Raw genomic sequence first — 13,879 nt, forward strand, 5'->3', positions numbered from 1 at the left:
ACGTCTTTGAGAAGTATGTGCGACATCTCAGAGCTCCACAGATGTGCTGGGTCAGAGTACACGAGCCGTCAGAGCTGCGTGTCTCATTCCACACAAGCCCGCGCATGTTGTGCTCACGCAGGCGGACCCCAAGACACCCTCTGGTACTGCCCGGCCCACGATGGAAATGGGCAGCACGATAAGACTAGTAGCCCGGCTCCTAACGCCAATTCCAGCCCCCTCTCTCGCTCCCGGGAGGTGCTCTTTGCGCCCCAATCTCCTTCTGCAAATTGGATGTAATGTAATATATAAAATAAGATGCGGAGTGGGCAAAGTAGCTCTCCTCCCCCTCTTGTTTCCCATGGCACGCTCTCTGGAATCCTCTTTCTGTTTCTGGCCATGTCGAGTAGCCACGCACGTCTCTCCCTCGGTCTCCTGCCGTCACTCCGTGGCCCGGCGCTAGAGGCGCCCGCGGATACCGTCGAGGAGCACAGCAGGGATTTTGTTACCCTTTTCGCCGCGATCTCATGCCTTTCTCCTGGTAAATAATGCTTTCTCATCCTCACGCCTCCCACCAGCCTACGTGTGAGAAAGAGCTTTCTAAAAAAAAAATCACAGCCGTGTTTGAACTGGGGGGAAGTTTCTAGGCTTGGCGCTTCTGCGGCCGATTGAGGTGATGTTCACAGTGACTGGTCTCGTGGTCTGGAAGTGGACCCTCGTATTCTTGGACTTTGCGTGGTGGATGTGTATTAACATTATTAATGAAGTTTCTCTAGATTGTTTTCTGTCGTCTTGCGCTTTGCCCAGAGTGACACTGCAAAAGGTTATTGAAGCAGAAGTTTTGCAAGGGAATAAAAGTTGATTGATATACGGTACATTTCAAAGCTGTTTTTCAGAATGCACTGGAGATTTTTTGTACGGGTAGCAAAGAGCCTTTGTTAAAGGTTCTCGGTTTTCTCAATGTCTCGTCTTCTGGTGTAGTTTCCTAATTGCTTTCCTTAAGGCCATTTCTGACAAACATAAACGTATAACGAGTCTTATTCTCTAAAAATAAAGCTCATTAAGTGTTTTACCTTTGAGTAGATGCTGTTGGTGTACTGCACAAAGGCAGCGGTGGTAAAGAAATACAACAAACAGAAATCTCACAGCCTTCAGTGCCCCTGAACGCTCGAATGTCAAGGCCTGAGGTTTTAAAATAGGACTGAGCACAGAGATTGTGCCGGAACAGAGGAGTCACTGGAGAAAGTCATGCAAATCTAGTTTGAAATGCTCAGTGGATATCAGTGTCAATATCTGTCATTAAGTGGGCGGAAAGAGTAAAACGGAACATTTTGCCAGAACTGATTGAAATTGGGACTTTATGATACTAGCTGCTTAGGGTGCTTAAGGTGCTTAGAGATTACATACTAGGTTTTGAGGATCTTTATTCTTTTGTATTCTTGTGCTTTTGATATTAGCTCCAAAATAAAACAAACCGGCGATGTATTGGAGAATTTGCCATGCGATTCCAGTTTGTGTTGATTTACACGTATTTACTTTGCACGGTGAGTTATGGGAGGTACAAGGTGAGGCTGTTTGATTTGAATGCACACAGCTGTCAGCAAGCCGAATAGCTGGAAGTCTAAAGAAGGCAGAGTGGTAGATACTGTAATGTGTTCACCAGGATAAACACATTCTGGTGCCTGTTGCCATGAGCGACTCTTCTACTAGTCAGCTATTCAGGAGACAGAAGCCTTCAGGGGAGGGAGAGAGGAGGGGAGAGAGAGAGAGAGAGAGAGAGAGAGAGAGAGAGAGAGAGAGAGAGAGAGAGAGAGAGAGAAAGTGAAAGGAGAGTGGGAGAGAGCAAAAAAGGGATTGAGATAGATTGAAAGAGAGAGTGATAAAAGAAACAACAGAACAAAAGCGGTGGAAATATTAAGGAAGAGAAGAGCCCAATTGATGATGATATATAGGTGAGAGAAGGAAGAAACGTCTGACAAGGAAAGAAATCTCTGAGGTAGAAAGAGAATGCAGGAACTGACAGGGTCAGAAATAGGGATAGAGAGAGAGAGAGAGAGAGAGAGAGAGAGAGAGAGAGAGAGAGAGAGAGAGAGAGAGAGAGAGAGAGAGAGAGAAAGAGAGAGAGAGAGAGAGTGAGAAAGGGAGAGAGGGACTCACAGAGCCCCAGGTCAGGGGAATGGGTGGTGTTTAGGTTGAGTACGTTTATCCTTCTCTGCAGCTGTTTTTTTAAGAAGCACCTCAGGATCTGTTTTTAAAGTGCATCTCTGCCACTCCACACTGGCCTGCTAACACACACACACACACACACACACACACACACACACACACACACACTGGCCTGCTAACACACACACACACACACACACACACACACACAGAGTAGGATGGGTGTTCTGGGCGCTATCATCTGTTTGCAGACAATCCTACCCACCAGTCCTTCTGTTAATGCTCCGATTAAGAGATGAGATACCTCCTCATCTGCACTTTGTAGTGCATGGGTGTCAGCCAGAGATTGGCTTTAACTACATACCGCCTCATTTTCACATGGATGCCTGTCAGATTTACCTCCTTTGGATTCTTTTCAGCACTGGGCACAGTGTCCTTAAAAGATCCACCGCTTCAGAAACGGGCCACTAAAGCTTAGTGAAGTTTGTGTGTGACATCATGACGTTTATATAGAGACATAATCATAATAATTATGTCTGCCTGTCTGTCATATAAAATGGTGGATTATGAGGACCACAGTGTGCTAATTGTGAAATGTAACATGGTGTCCTGAAAGGTAGAAGAGTTAGGGTGAACTTTTGAAGACTTTTAAGTCTCCTCATGTACAATAACATTAGCATCACAACTCCAATATTAACCACAATATTCTCACTCTCCATTTCCAACAGTTTTCTAATGATTTTTAAGTAGCCTACGGTGTTCACGCATCCAGCCCCAGTAGGACTTTACCCAGAGTTCCAGTACAAGAACCATCCAGCTGTGGACTGTGGGCCAGGCATTCATTCTACTGTTAGCAGTGAGTGACATTGACAGAGCCATATGCTTTAGTTAAGGCGTTTGTGTCTTCATTCAACATGATGTATAACACCAGAATTCAACTCCTTCTGCTTCTTATAAGCGGAACGTCTTAGATTTACCGTAAGTTTTACCGTGTATGCAGCAAAACCGCGCACACCCACTGAACACAGCATTGACGCTGATCAGAACCGAAAGCGCTGGGTTTGGCAGAAACCTATCAAAACTGCGTAAAAACGCAAAGCCCGGAAGACTCCTAAATCTGTGAGCTGTATCTCCGGATCTCTGGAAGCCAGATCTTTCCCGTTGATCTGATCTTCAGCTCCGATCCATAGAAGCCTGCCGAGGCTTTCTCCTGCTTGTTTCATCAAAGCCTTTTTCATATGCGCATGAATAATTAATGAAAAGCAAACCTGATATCAAACCTCTAATGCGCAGCATTTTGAAAAACTCTGTCGTGCCTCATCAGGGGAATGCTCACCGAGGACTTTTAATTAAAATAGTCGTATGTTTGAGGCATTTGTCAATGCAGGGATGAGCTACTGAAACACACAGCAAGTATCTTTAAGTAGCTTTTATTTGGGCTGCGTACCTGTATACTCCAGTGTACTGTATTTGAATAAAATCCATATTGTAGTCGTTTCATTCACTTTGGAGTCTCTCGATTCTTATCAGGTACCTTGTTGGAATGTAGCCTACAGATTGCTGGGATGAACTCAGCACCAAAAGACCTTCATCTGTGCGTCTGCTGGACAAAATCTGGCAATGAATTCCAAGGTATTATGGAGGAGACCACTTTAGAGTTTTTCGAATAGTCTTTAGAGCAGAATCTTTTTGTATGTTAAACAATATTACAGTAATACTACAGTAATATTAGTTTCATATTGCAAAATCTGTATTGGATATATTATGATGTAATTAATTATATGAAAACAATAACAACAACAAAAACAGACAAGAAAGTGGAGAAATGATGAGCACAGACGTGGGTAAAGGCTAGATTAGTTATCCAGGCCTGCGTGATCTCCATCACTCTCGCTGCCTCCGTAAAGGTCCCTGCCATCTCGGTCTCCATGGTGACGCGGAGGGAAGCATCCCCGCTAGCTGGAGCTGGCCTTGCTTTTAAACCTAACGCACGCGCCCATTAGCGTTTAGCTTGAACACGGGGGCGAGGGTGCTTTGTGTGTGTTCGCGTGTGTGCGTGCGTGTCTGTGTGTGCGCGAAAGAGGAAGAGAGAGAGACAGAGAGAGAGAGAGAGAGATAGAGAGAGAGAGAAAATTCATGTCATGTTTGTGGTAGTTAATAACTTTCCTCTGCTGGCTTAACTACAGTGCAAGCGGTTATGCATTCCACACTAGGGGACAGATTGGAGTGGAGCTGTGTGTGCTCTGTCAGGCCAAACTTTGTGTGACTTGACTGTAGTTAATGAGTAATCTTAAGGGTGTAGGTAGACATGAAGCTGTAGGAGGGGACGGAGGCACGTTCCGCGCGCGTGGAGATGGTAATTTGGTAATTAAATGGTTTTGTGGGTTATTGAATGTGATGGGCGCGCAACGTAATGCCCCCCCCCCCATGTCCTGTTACTGTATTTCCACGTCTGGGAGAAAGGCTACCCTTGTTATTCATTGGTCCATTAGTAAATTACCTCCACTTTCAAGACTGTGAAAATTAATTTGGCTTTTACTTACTGAAAACAATTAAGTTGACTTTGTTTGTGTGTGTGTGTGTGTGTGTGTGTGGCAGGGTGTTTGGGGATGAGAGACACACTGAAGAAACCTGAAGAGTGCATTCCCGCTAAGCTATAATGGTAAGTGGGAGGGGATTTCTCATGCAGGGCTCTATTGTACCACTTTACTGTGCTGCCAGACCGTTGTGCAGAGATCTTCCCAATTTGACACAAACAGCCTTTAGGCAGCTGGTCTACATCCGTCTGTTAAAGACTACAGTGTATGCAAACATTTGTTTAAGCCCTTCACAAACCCACATGATTTCACTAACAAGCTCTCCGCCTTCCCCAAATAAGGGAACAGAATGAAGGCAATCAGGTACTGATGTGAGGGGTAGTTCTGTACACCTGTAGCATGTGACGATCACCCCTGACTGCGACCCAGTTCAAGGACCCGCGCCTGCAGTCCAATGGGCTGTACTAAATGGATAATCACTAAAGAACCGCCTTAAATAAATCAATATTGACTCTCATTATTATTATCCTCATAGGTGGCATAGTTAGGCAGAAGTTAACGTGTGGCTGTGTCAAAAAAACATTCAAGCTAAAATCACTTAAGCTGCCGGTTGTTTGATTGCCATTATGTGTGTTTTCTGTCAAGGAAAAAAAACACCTAGTTATGTTAATTCTACAAAGTGTGAGTAAAAGATAAAAGTGTTTGGTCATTAGACAAGCTGCAATTCAGCCTGTCAGTCAGTTACAGCAGCAGCAAACACACACTATTAATGGCATAATAAAATATTTAACCACAAACTGTAATTGAACATGCAAATTATTGTCAAGCATTAATATGCATGGGTTACTTAATTCACATATTCTTCATCAATCAATAAATAAATAAATAAATTAGAGCACACCACAGGCGACGGAAGTTATCAGTTGGGTTTGGTTGGTGTGGGTGGTGTTCTCCATTAAACTCTGTTTAAGCGTAAATAAAAACATGGTGGACAAAATCCTGATTGCTGTATCAACTGAGTCAGGGAACAGAATGTACCAGAGTGGTGGGTTAAGAAGCTTTCTGCAGGAAATGGAGTCGTTCACACAGTCCTCACACATGCAGGCCTCCCCCCCCCCCCTGAAAAAAAAGCATAGCCTTCAACTCAGCATTGGACCAAAATCTGCTGACTCACGAGGATTATGGCCTTTGCTGCTTTAATGTAGCTTAATATGTCTGCCAGTATAGCTGATGTTTTAATACGGTGGAGTATATGCTCCCCAGTCTACCAGTCTCCAAGATAAAAGATTACACATGTAAATTCGCTCACACCATCTGTCTGTTCACTGAACTTGATTGCGCACCATAATCTGACGGCTCTCAGCAACACTACGGCCTGATGGGAAGCGTGTTTTGTTCATTTCTTTTTTTTCTGATCACTGTAATCTAATAAAAGGATTTTGGCCAAATAGGATTTGGCTAAAAAAAGAAAAAAAAAAAAAAACGCAGTAAAATTTTTATGCCATTAAAATGGATTTGGTTTGTTTATTTATTGATTGTTATTGATGAATTGCAGTAAGATAGCGTCATAAATGCTTGTTGATTATTCAGTTATAAAAGTCTAAGAAGGATACTTTATAAGGAAGCAGCCAGAATTTACAGGCAGAATTTATATGCTTGACTTACGCATCACATGTGTGTATACATATATATATATATATGTGTGTGTGTGTGTGTATGTGTGTGTGTGTGTGTGGATGGCAGACACTTACATGTGTATATACTCTGCATCACTGCAGTGGCTGGTACAGTCATGTCAGCACAACACCCACTAGCATGTGTGTGAGATGCTAGTGCCACTGCTGTGTTGACAGTCATGCCCGTGTGACACGTGCTCAACAGCTGCCTTGTGGATAATGACCACTGATAGATGGGGTTAAAGGTTCCCCGAAGATCTTGCTTGATAACAGATGGACCACATTCTGTAATTATGCACCACCAATAAAGAGCAGCTGAGAGATGTGGCCATGAAGATGTCCAGCCAGTGAAGTGGAGGGTGGCATTAGGGGAGAGATGTGTTCTTCTCGTACAGTAGAGAAGTTATATTAATGACTTGCCAGTACATATTATAAGAATCATATTATTTGGAGAAACTATACCACACTAATGCATTTTGCAAACCTTCTGCCACCTTTAGCCCACTAGCTAGCGATGATGCGTTGTGAAGGCAACATGTACGAGTATGCCATGTGGCATCTTCTTGGGTCGTTTTGTGGGTCTCCACACAGAGAGGTGGCAGACACTCGTGGAGTGTGTCCTGATTCTCACCGATATCCAGCTGCGATTATGGGATGTCGATAATCGCTGGTGGGGACCAGCATCCGGCACTGGAGGTGCCGCCTCACCTGCCGAAGCCTTTCAAGTGCGGCCCGCTCCCCCGAAGGTCGACTGTGTGGGGGTGGGGGCCGGGGGGGGGGTGCGTAGCGAGAAATTTCTGCATTGTTTGAAGTCAGCACGGCCGACTTCAACTCCGTCATCTCCGATTCCAATCCGAGCTTCGCTTCTTGAAACTTCCCCAGCGTAACGATCATCGTCTGATGACAGGAGCGAGCACCACTTTGTCTGCGGGGTAATGGCGATCATTATTCTTCAAAGTACCAGGGAAAAACAGCTCTGGTGAGGAGGGTTCAGCCTACCCCTCCGTGTTACGACTTCCGATCGCTGTCTTTTCCCTGATGCAAATGAAATATCGCATTGGAATTACTCAATGTAAAGCTTTTTGACTTGCTGCCCAGAAATGAAAGCCTACACAACTAAGGATAAAGAAAAGGGGATTTTACACCACTTCCCCATGTAAGTATAAACCCAAGAGCAGGGCGCTCAGGCAGCTGAAAGGCCCCCGCAAGGAACACATTGGTGTATCCAATTGCAATCCTGACCAAGACAGAATGCCTGTAAATAGGTCTTGAAAAATTGGGTGGCAGGCCAATCAAAGATAATGCTTAGGATCAGAATTAGATATGATAACATGACGGAGTGCAATTTCAGGAGAAATATTCCCTGCAGCTGAAGTGGGGCCATAAACACTGCACAGCGCAGGGCTGAGGTGGCTCAGTAGCTCCTACCGTATGGGAGCACGCTGTGGATTTATGGAGATAGGAAAGGAGGTACAAAGGGACAAAAGGATTGAGTTAGATACTGTTGTGCCAAAGTGTGTTTGTGTGTGTGTGTGTGTGTGTGTGTGTGTGTGTGTGTGTGTGTGTGTGTGTGTACATGCGTGCGTATGTGTTTCTCCGTGTGTGTGTATGTATGTGTGCATGTGTTTTCATCATCCTCATGTGTGTATGTGTGGCTGCGATGTCTAAGTGAACCCTGCTCTTCACTGATAAGTCAATAAATGGCATTATTATAGATTATAGGAGGCGCACGCTGCCAGCTTTCTTTACCTCCATGTTTATTTAGCCTCCGTGCCAATCAGAAGACATTAACTCTATTACAGTGTACTTATGCATCTGAGACAAGGATCCTACCCCAGCACTGGCCGTTCAAGAGTGCTTGGCAAAGGGCCCCGTAAAGAGCAGCGAAAGATCAGAGCTACGCACCCACTGCTTACCCTTATCGCACTGCCTGGTCCTTGGCATTATAATGGCCTGACAGCAGCACTTGGGCCGAGCTGCTTGAGTGGTGCACATGCGTGATCCATTCCCTTATGCTCCATCAGCTCCCAGAACCGCACACACAGGGAGCGTCTCTGTTAATAAACATCATCATCCTGAAATGTTGAATCAGCTAAGGTGTTACGTATTGCTGACAGATCCCCTGATTGGAGTCTATTGATTTTCCAGCTTGAAAAGACAATGTACAGTATCAAGAGCCTCTTTGTTTTGCCAGCGGCCCGAGTTTGTGTTTCACCGCGGCCAGGAGATATGAGCGAGCGTGCTGCGGTTATCTTGTCTCGCGGCTCATTTGATCGGGCCTTCCTGTCTCTCTCTAAACCTGCTCAGGAATTGCATCTTAGCAAATGCAAATTCCTGCAGGTACCAATTTATGTCATTAAGGAGATCTTGGCGGAGAAAAAAAAGACAAAATTTCAGTGAGTGGCTTCCTTATTGATCGGTAGACAAAACAGCTGTTGATTATTTGAGAGCATTTAATTGGAGGGGTGAAATAAGGCTGACCACTGCATGAATAATTTCAGCAAGGGGTAAAGAGAATGTGACTGAGGTTCGAGTTTAACTACACTGGGACGGATCTACGAAGCATGCCCCCTGACCACGCCCCCTGACCACGCCCTGTAGCCCCTCCCCTCCCCTCGTACGACCCTGCTTATTGGTTTAGCAGCACGTCCAAAAGGGGTCGATGAGTGTGTGTCTGTGGGAGCACAGGTCTTGTGGGCCATGTTGACTCCAGCAGGGGAGGGCGGTACTTTGGCGCCCGGGGGCGGCGACCCGGTGGGAGGAGGCTGTGATTCGCGTTATCTTGTGTTTGCCTTTAATTTGCCGTTGTCAGTCATCTGTCTGCTATACGCAAGACCATCCCCTGACTGACTCAATGGAGATGAATGAGTTTCTCTGTCACACGCGCACTTGCACGGATACACTTTACTCACGGGTCCCCGCGCCCCCAGGGCGACCAGCGCAAAGACAGCTACGAGATTGAGCGTCGGAGGCTGAACATGGTGATTAAAAGCAATCAAATTGCCGCTTAAGTGAACGTCAGTTACTATTAAAGATCTACACAAGTATCAGGGCTCCTATGTAAATGCAGGGCTTTATTTATTCTGCTGCTTTGACGGGCTTTTACGCGAACAGCAAATTACCAGAGAGCAAAGAGAGGCACAGCTCTTCATTTAAAACAGTCAATACTAAGAGACTGATAGTGCCTGCTGGAAAGGTTATTCCGTTTTCTGTAAAATAGTGTAGGGAAATCTCGTTTGAACTTTGCCCTTAGTCCATGTCTCATGTCCCATAATGCTTTTTGCTCTTATGCCCTCAAGCCATCGTAGCAGCTTCTAGCGACCCAGAAGCTCACCAAACCGCCGCTCAGCTCCTACATTACCGCTGTATTTATGACTGCGGAATATCTGCTGTAGTCACTTCATCTGGATCTGCGTGATCCAGTGTATGCAAACATCTCTTTGTTTGCGCTGCCAGACCTAACGTCCCGGCCTGATGCAACAGTGCGGGGCTCGCCGCTCGGCCCGAGCTGGAGCGGTGTTGCTTAACACGCACACGCGTAGGGTCTGCAGAACGCCAGCCCCAACATACATCACAACGCTGTGAATTAAACCAGCAGCGGAGAAGAGGCCGTGCCAAAGTGATTATAGCAGCAGAGCAAAGATTCATGGGAAATGCCCCAGGGCTTGAGCTGTCTCCCAAATAAAACAAACGACTTGAGACTAGATCTGAAACGGGGATGGCGAGACAACACGGGCGCTTTGTGTCATCTCAGCGCTGCATGACTTAGAGAGGACCGCAGTGCTTCTTTCCATATTATTATGGCTTTGGCTGCTTTGCATGGTTTAATCATTGATATTGTGCCGCATGTATAGGAGTAATGAGCAGCGAGACATAAATGTGACAAGAAGTCATATGGTTGGCTCACAGCTGTGACATAACGCGGTGTTTATGAGCAGGGTGTCTGCTGTGCGATGTTGCTGCTGTGTTTCTGGTTATTTTTTGGAATTCCATCATCATATACATGCAAACATGTCTGAATACGAAGTATGATATAAATCTGTGAGGTGATGCATCGATGCAATATCGTTGTAGCGATAAGATCTTAAGAGGAGGAGGATCTATTGTTTAACTTTAGCATATAAAAAATAAATTCTCAGCTGTCACTTTGTGAATAAAAAAGTTTCTAATTCATCATCCCCGTAATCCTGCGTGAGCGTCTAATCCGCTGCTGGACTCCGGCACCCATTCAGAACAGGCTTTTGTTTACCTTCGTGTGTCGGGGCGAGGGAATAAATCTCATTTGGATACACAGTATGCAGGCCCAGAGACGAAAGTCATTAGCAGCTTTTATGACACGTCGACAGTCAGCTGGAAAACCGCTTCGCGACCTCGGCCCCAGCTCGCCCACACGCACTACAGGCGACGCGGCCGCTTAGAGAACAGGGGAATACGGGAATAGATGTCGGTGCTGACCGGGCCGGGAGCTGAGGGAGCGACGTTGGAACGGCGACGGGTCAAACACTGCAGGGTCCGAGCAGCCACTGACTGATGAAGGCCCGCTGTGGCCTACATCGGTTCCCCTTTCATTTGGTCAAGTGTGAATTCAGTCCATTTAATATTTAATGGAAATGACTGGATATTTGAAATTGCTTAATAAATTTATGAGTAGGCCTCTACTTTGTAATGCTGCTGTTCCTATCTAGTGTAGAATTTAGAATTAGGATACTGACTCAGAGAACATATTTAAACAGTTGTTTGTTGAGTAATTACATTAAATTATTCAAAGCCCTTGGAAACCATCTGGACTTCAGTATATCGGAGAACCCAACTAAGTGTATAATTTTCTTTAGGTGTCCTCAGGTAGACTTTAGCTCCGCCCGTAACCTAACACACTTTTTCTGGTGCACCTGAATGGAAGGCAATATTGTAGGGACTATACATCTGCTGGCAGATCTTCAGGAGAACTAGGTTCCTTTGATTTATATCTAAACAAGTGTATCAAAGCATGCCAGGTCTACTCTCCAGTTCTGGATCTTTTCCAATAAGCTGCATCCAGCCTACACCACTGCTCATCTGGGCACAAGGAATCAGGTGATTCCATTTTCAAAATACAGCAGGACTCGTTTCTCCCCGATCCCTAAGCCATTTGTACTAGAAGCACATAACCCTTTCTTTCACCTTACCGTACCCGGGGGGGGGCAAACACGGGGTGCATGGGAAATACTGCAGCCATCGTCGAGGAGCGACGCGGTGGGTCCCGCCGCGTCCTTCATCGGGGGTGCGGAACCGCTCGGTCATGTGATATGGCCGAGAGCATGTGTGGCGGCAGGCTGCACGTGCTCGGGGTGTGGAGCGCGCCGGTCCCACTCAGGAGCCCGCTAGGAACGACTTAGATCGCTGTTGAAAAAGTGCAGAGCTTTGCTTTTGGAGAAGAGGACTTATTTTTACACACAGTTTATGCTGCATTTCCAATGCCAATCTGCTACAGCGTTGCCATACGAAGCTGTTCCCTGCGCTGAACGTGTCGGTTGTTACGTTTCAAGCAGTGTTTGTTGCAAGTAGCTTCTAATGCGGTTCACGGTTACAAGAATCCGGATTGGCACGACTGTGATGTTGGGAGCTTCTCAGAACCCACTCCCACTCGGCTGAGGCCGAAGCCCAGGGGAATTTTGGCGAAGCGCCACGGTGGGGAGTGTGAGTGTGGCGTACGAACGCCTGCACTTGAAGCAGCGCCTCTCCTCCCCCACCGCACGAAAGTGCCTGTTTTTGTACCCAAGCTAATTGGCTAATTGATTGGAGATTGTGAAACCAGAGCTTAATGAGAGCTCTCTGAGGGAAGGCTTGAGCAAGGTTCTTTTGAGCGTCGCTTGGTCTCTTGTTTGGTTAGCGGCCACGCGCCTTTGGGTCTACAGCGTTTCCTGTGGTTTATTCAGTAGTAGACACAGCAGGTGCACGTAATGAGGCTCGCAGTGGGGTGAGCGCTGTTCTCATTGCGCCCTGATGAATGGACTGGAGTGGGCTGCTTTCAGCGCTAACACGTGTACTAGCGCTGGCTCTCCGTGTCTCTGCCCGCCGTGTCTTTCTCTCCCTCCTCCCCTCTGTTGGGTTTCTGGGCTGGTACTGGACACCACATTATAAACAATGATTTGTTTTGTTTTTATGTTACGGCCTTTAGTACTCGGTGCATCTGACACCATGCGCATGCACACACACACACAAACACACAAATCCCCACACTCACACACACAGACGCACTGACAGTGAGATCTGTCTTGAAATAATATGTGCGCCTGGAGCATAACCAAAGAGGCTTAGAAGCAGTAAACTGCACACTGTAAATAACATTAAAAGGATCACTTGATCCATTTGATCCACTAGATCCATTCGATCCATGTACTCTATCCTTAAAAATCTGTGTCAAAACGCATAGTGAAATTAATGTGTTCACTGGGTCTGCACACCACCCATTCTGTCTCACCGTTAACACTGAATAAACAGACTGAATGCTGGTTAACATTTTCTAAACTGTCTCCAGGGTATGACGAAGGCCTATTAAATTATTAACTTAGGTGCTATGTTCCATTGAAATCCATTGCACATTTGCAACAGCAAAAGCTGACGTGTGCAGATATAATGACTCTTATGTGAACTGGATGAACACCTGCCAATGTTTCCAAGATTTTAGTAGCATCGATACATTTGATTTAGCATTAAGATTCTCAGTGCACACACAAATTTGGAAAACATGCAATCCAGAGATGTACCATCATATCCCAAGCTCCTGTCCAGAGTTGTGCCAATACACTGCTAATTTATTCATGGCACAGCACAATTCTGGCCTCAAGAATGAATGCACCATTTTTTTTCTTGATACCACTACCACTTTATGAAAAGACACTTTCAATCTTTGCCACTCTAGATGCTGCTAACAGTCTCTGCTGGAGGAAATAAAACCATTATCATTCATGAACCAACAACAAATAAAGAAAGCGGGCCGGGTAAGGGTAATGGCGGATGCGTTTCCGTGTCCGCTCCCTTTATGTTTGCCTTGTCCACCACGTACGCGTCATGTACGTAACCGCTGGCAGCCCAAACCCGGTGGGCGTGCGGGGGAAAAGGTTGAGCCTCCAACTTGTTAATACTCCTCTTTCGTTTCCCCGCACGTCGACATTAGCTCTTCCTTAATTATGTTCACCCAGAAAGCTAATGCTTGTGTTAATGTGACCCCGGTGGTGATTGTCGTGTTCTGACGGGCCACGGGAGGCATGGTCTTGTCACGAGGTGCTGCGGTGGGACGGACGGGCGTTCGTTCCGCGCTCGTAGCATCTTTGCGAGCGCAGCTCGGCGAGACCGGGCGCCTCGGATCGGGTGCGCAGGGGCCCCGACGATCTGTTCGACGCGCTCGTTTGGCCGCACGGCGCCTGACCTTGACCCGGTAAGGATTAATCCAGGGAGGCGGCGGAGAGAGTGACTCCCTCTGCGCCGGGCACAGAAGCGTGTCGCTGCAAAGGCACAAATCAGCGTGTAATGGACAAGACG

At 46.3% G+C, this 13,879-nt stretch overlaps 1 protein-coding gene across 1 annotated transcript in view; it reads left to right on the forward strand.

Moving 5' to 3' along the window:
* The window catches only part of cdh22 (cadherin 22), a 141,580-nt gene that overhangs the window by 27,859 nt on the left and 99,842 nt on the right, over positions 1–13,879 (forward strand). The window contains exon 2 of the mRNA XM_077013855.1: positions 4,744–4,807. The gene's annotated coding sequence lies outside the window, so the exon portion shown is untranslated. The remainder of the gene's footprint in view (positions 1–4,743; positions 4,808–13,879) is intronic.

Source organism: Brachyhypopomus gauderio, chromosome 8, assembly GCF_052324685.1.
Source record: "Brachyhypopomus gauderio isolate BG-103 chromosome 8, BGAUD_0.2, whole genome shotgun sequence".
Taxonomy (NCBI): domain Eukaryota; kingdom Metazoa; phylum Chordata; class Actinopteri; order Gymnotiformes; family Hypopomidae; genus Brachyhypopomus; species Brachyhypopomus gauderio.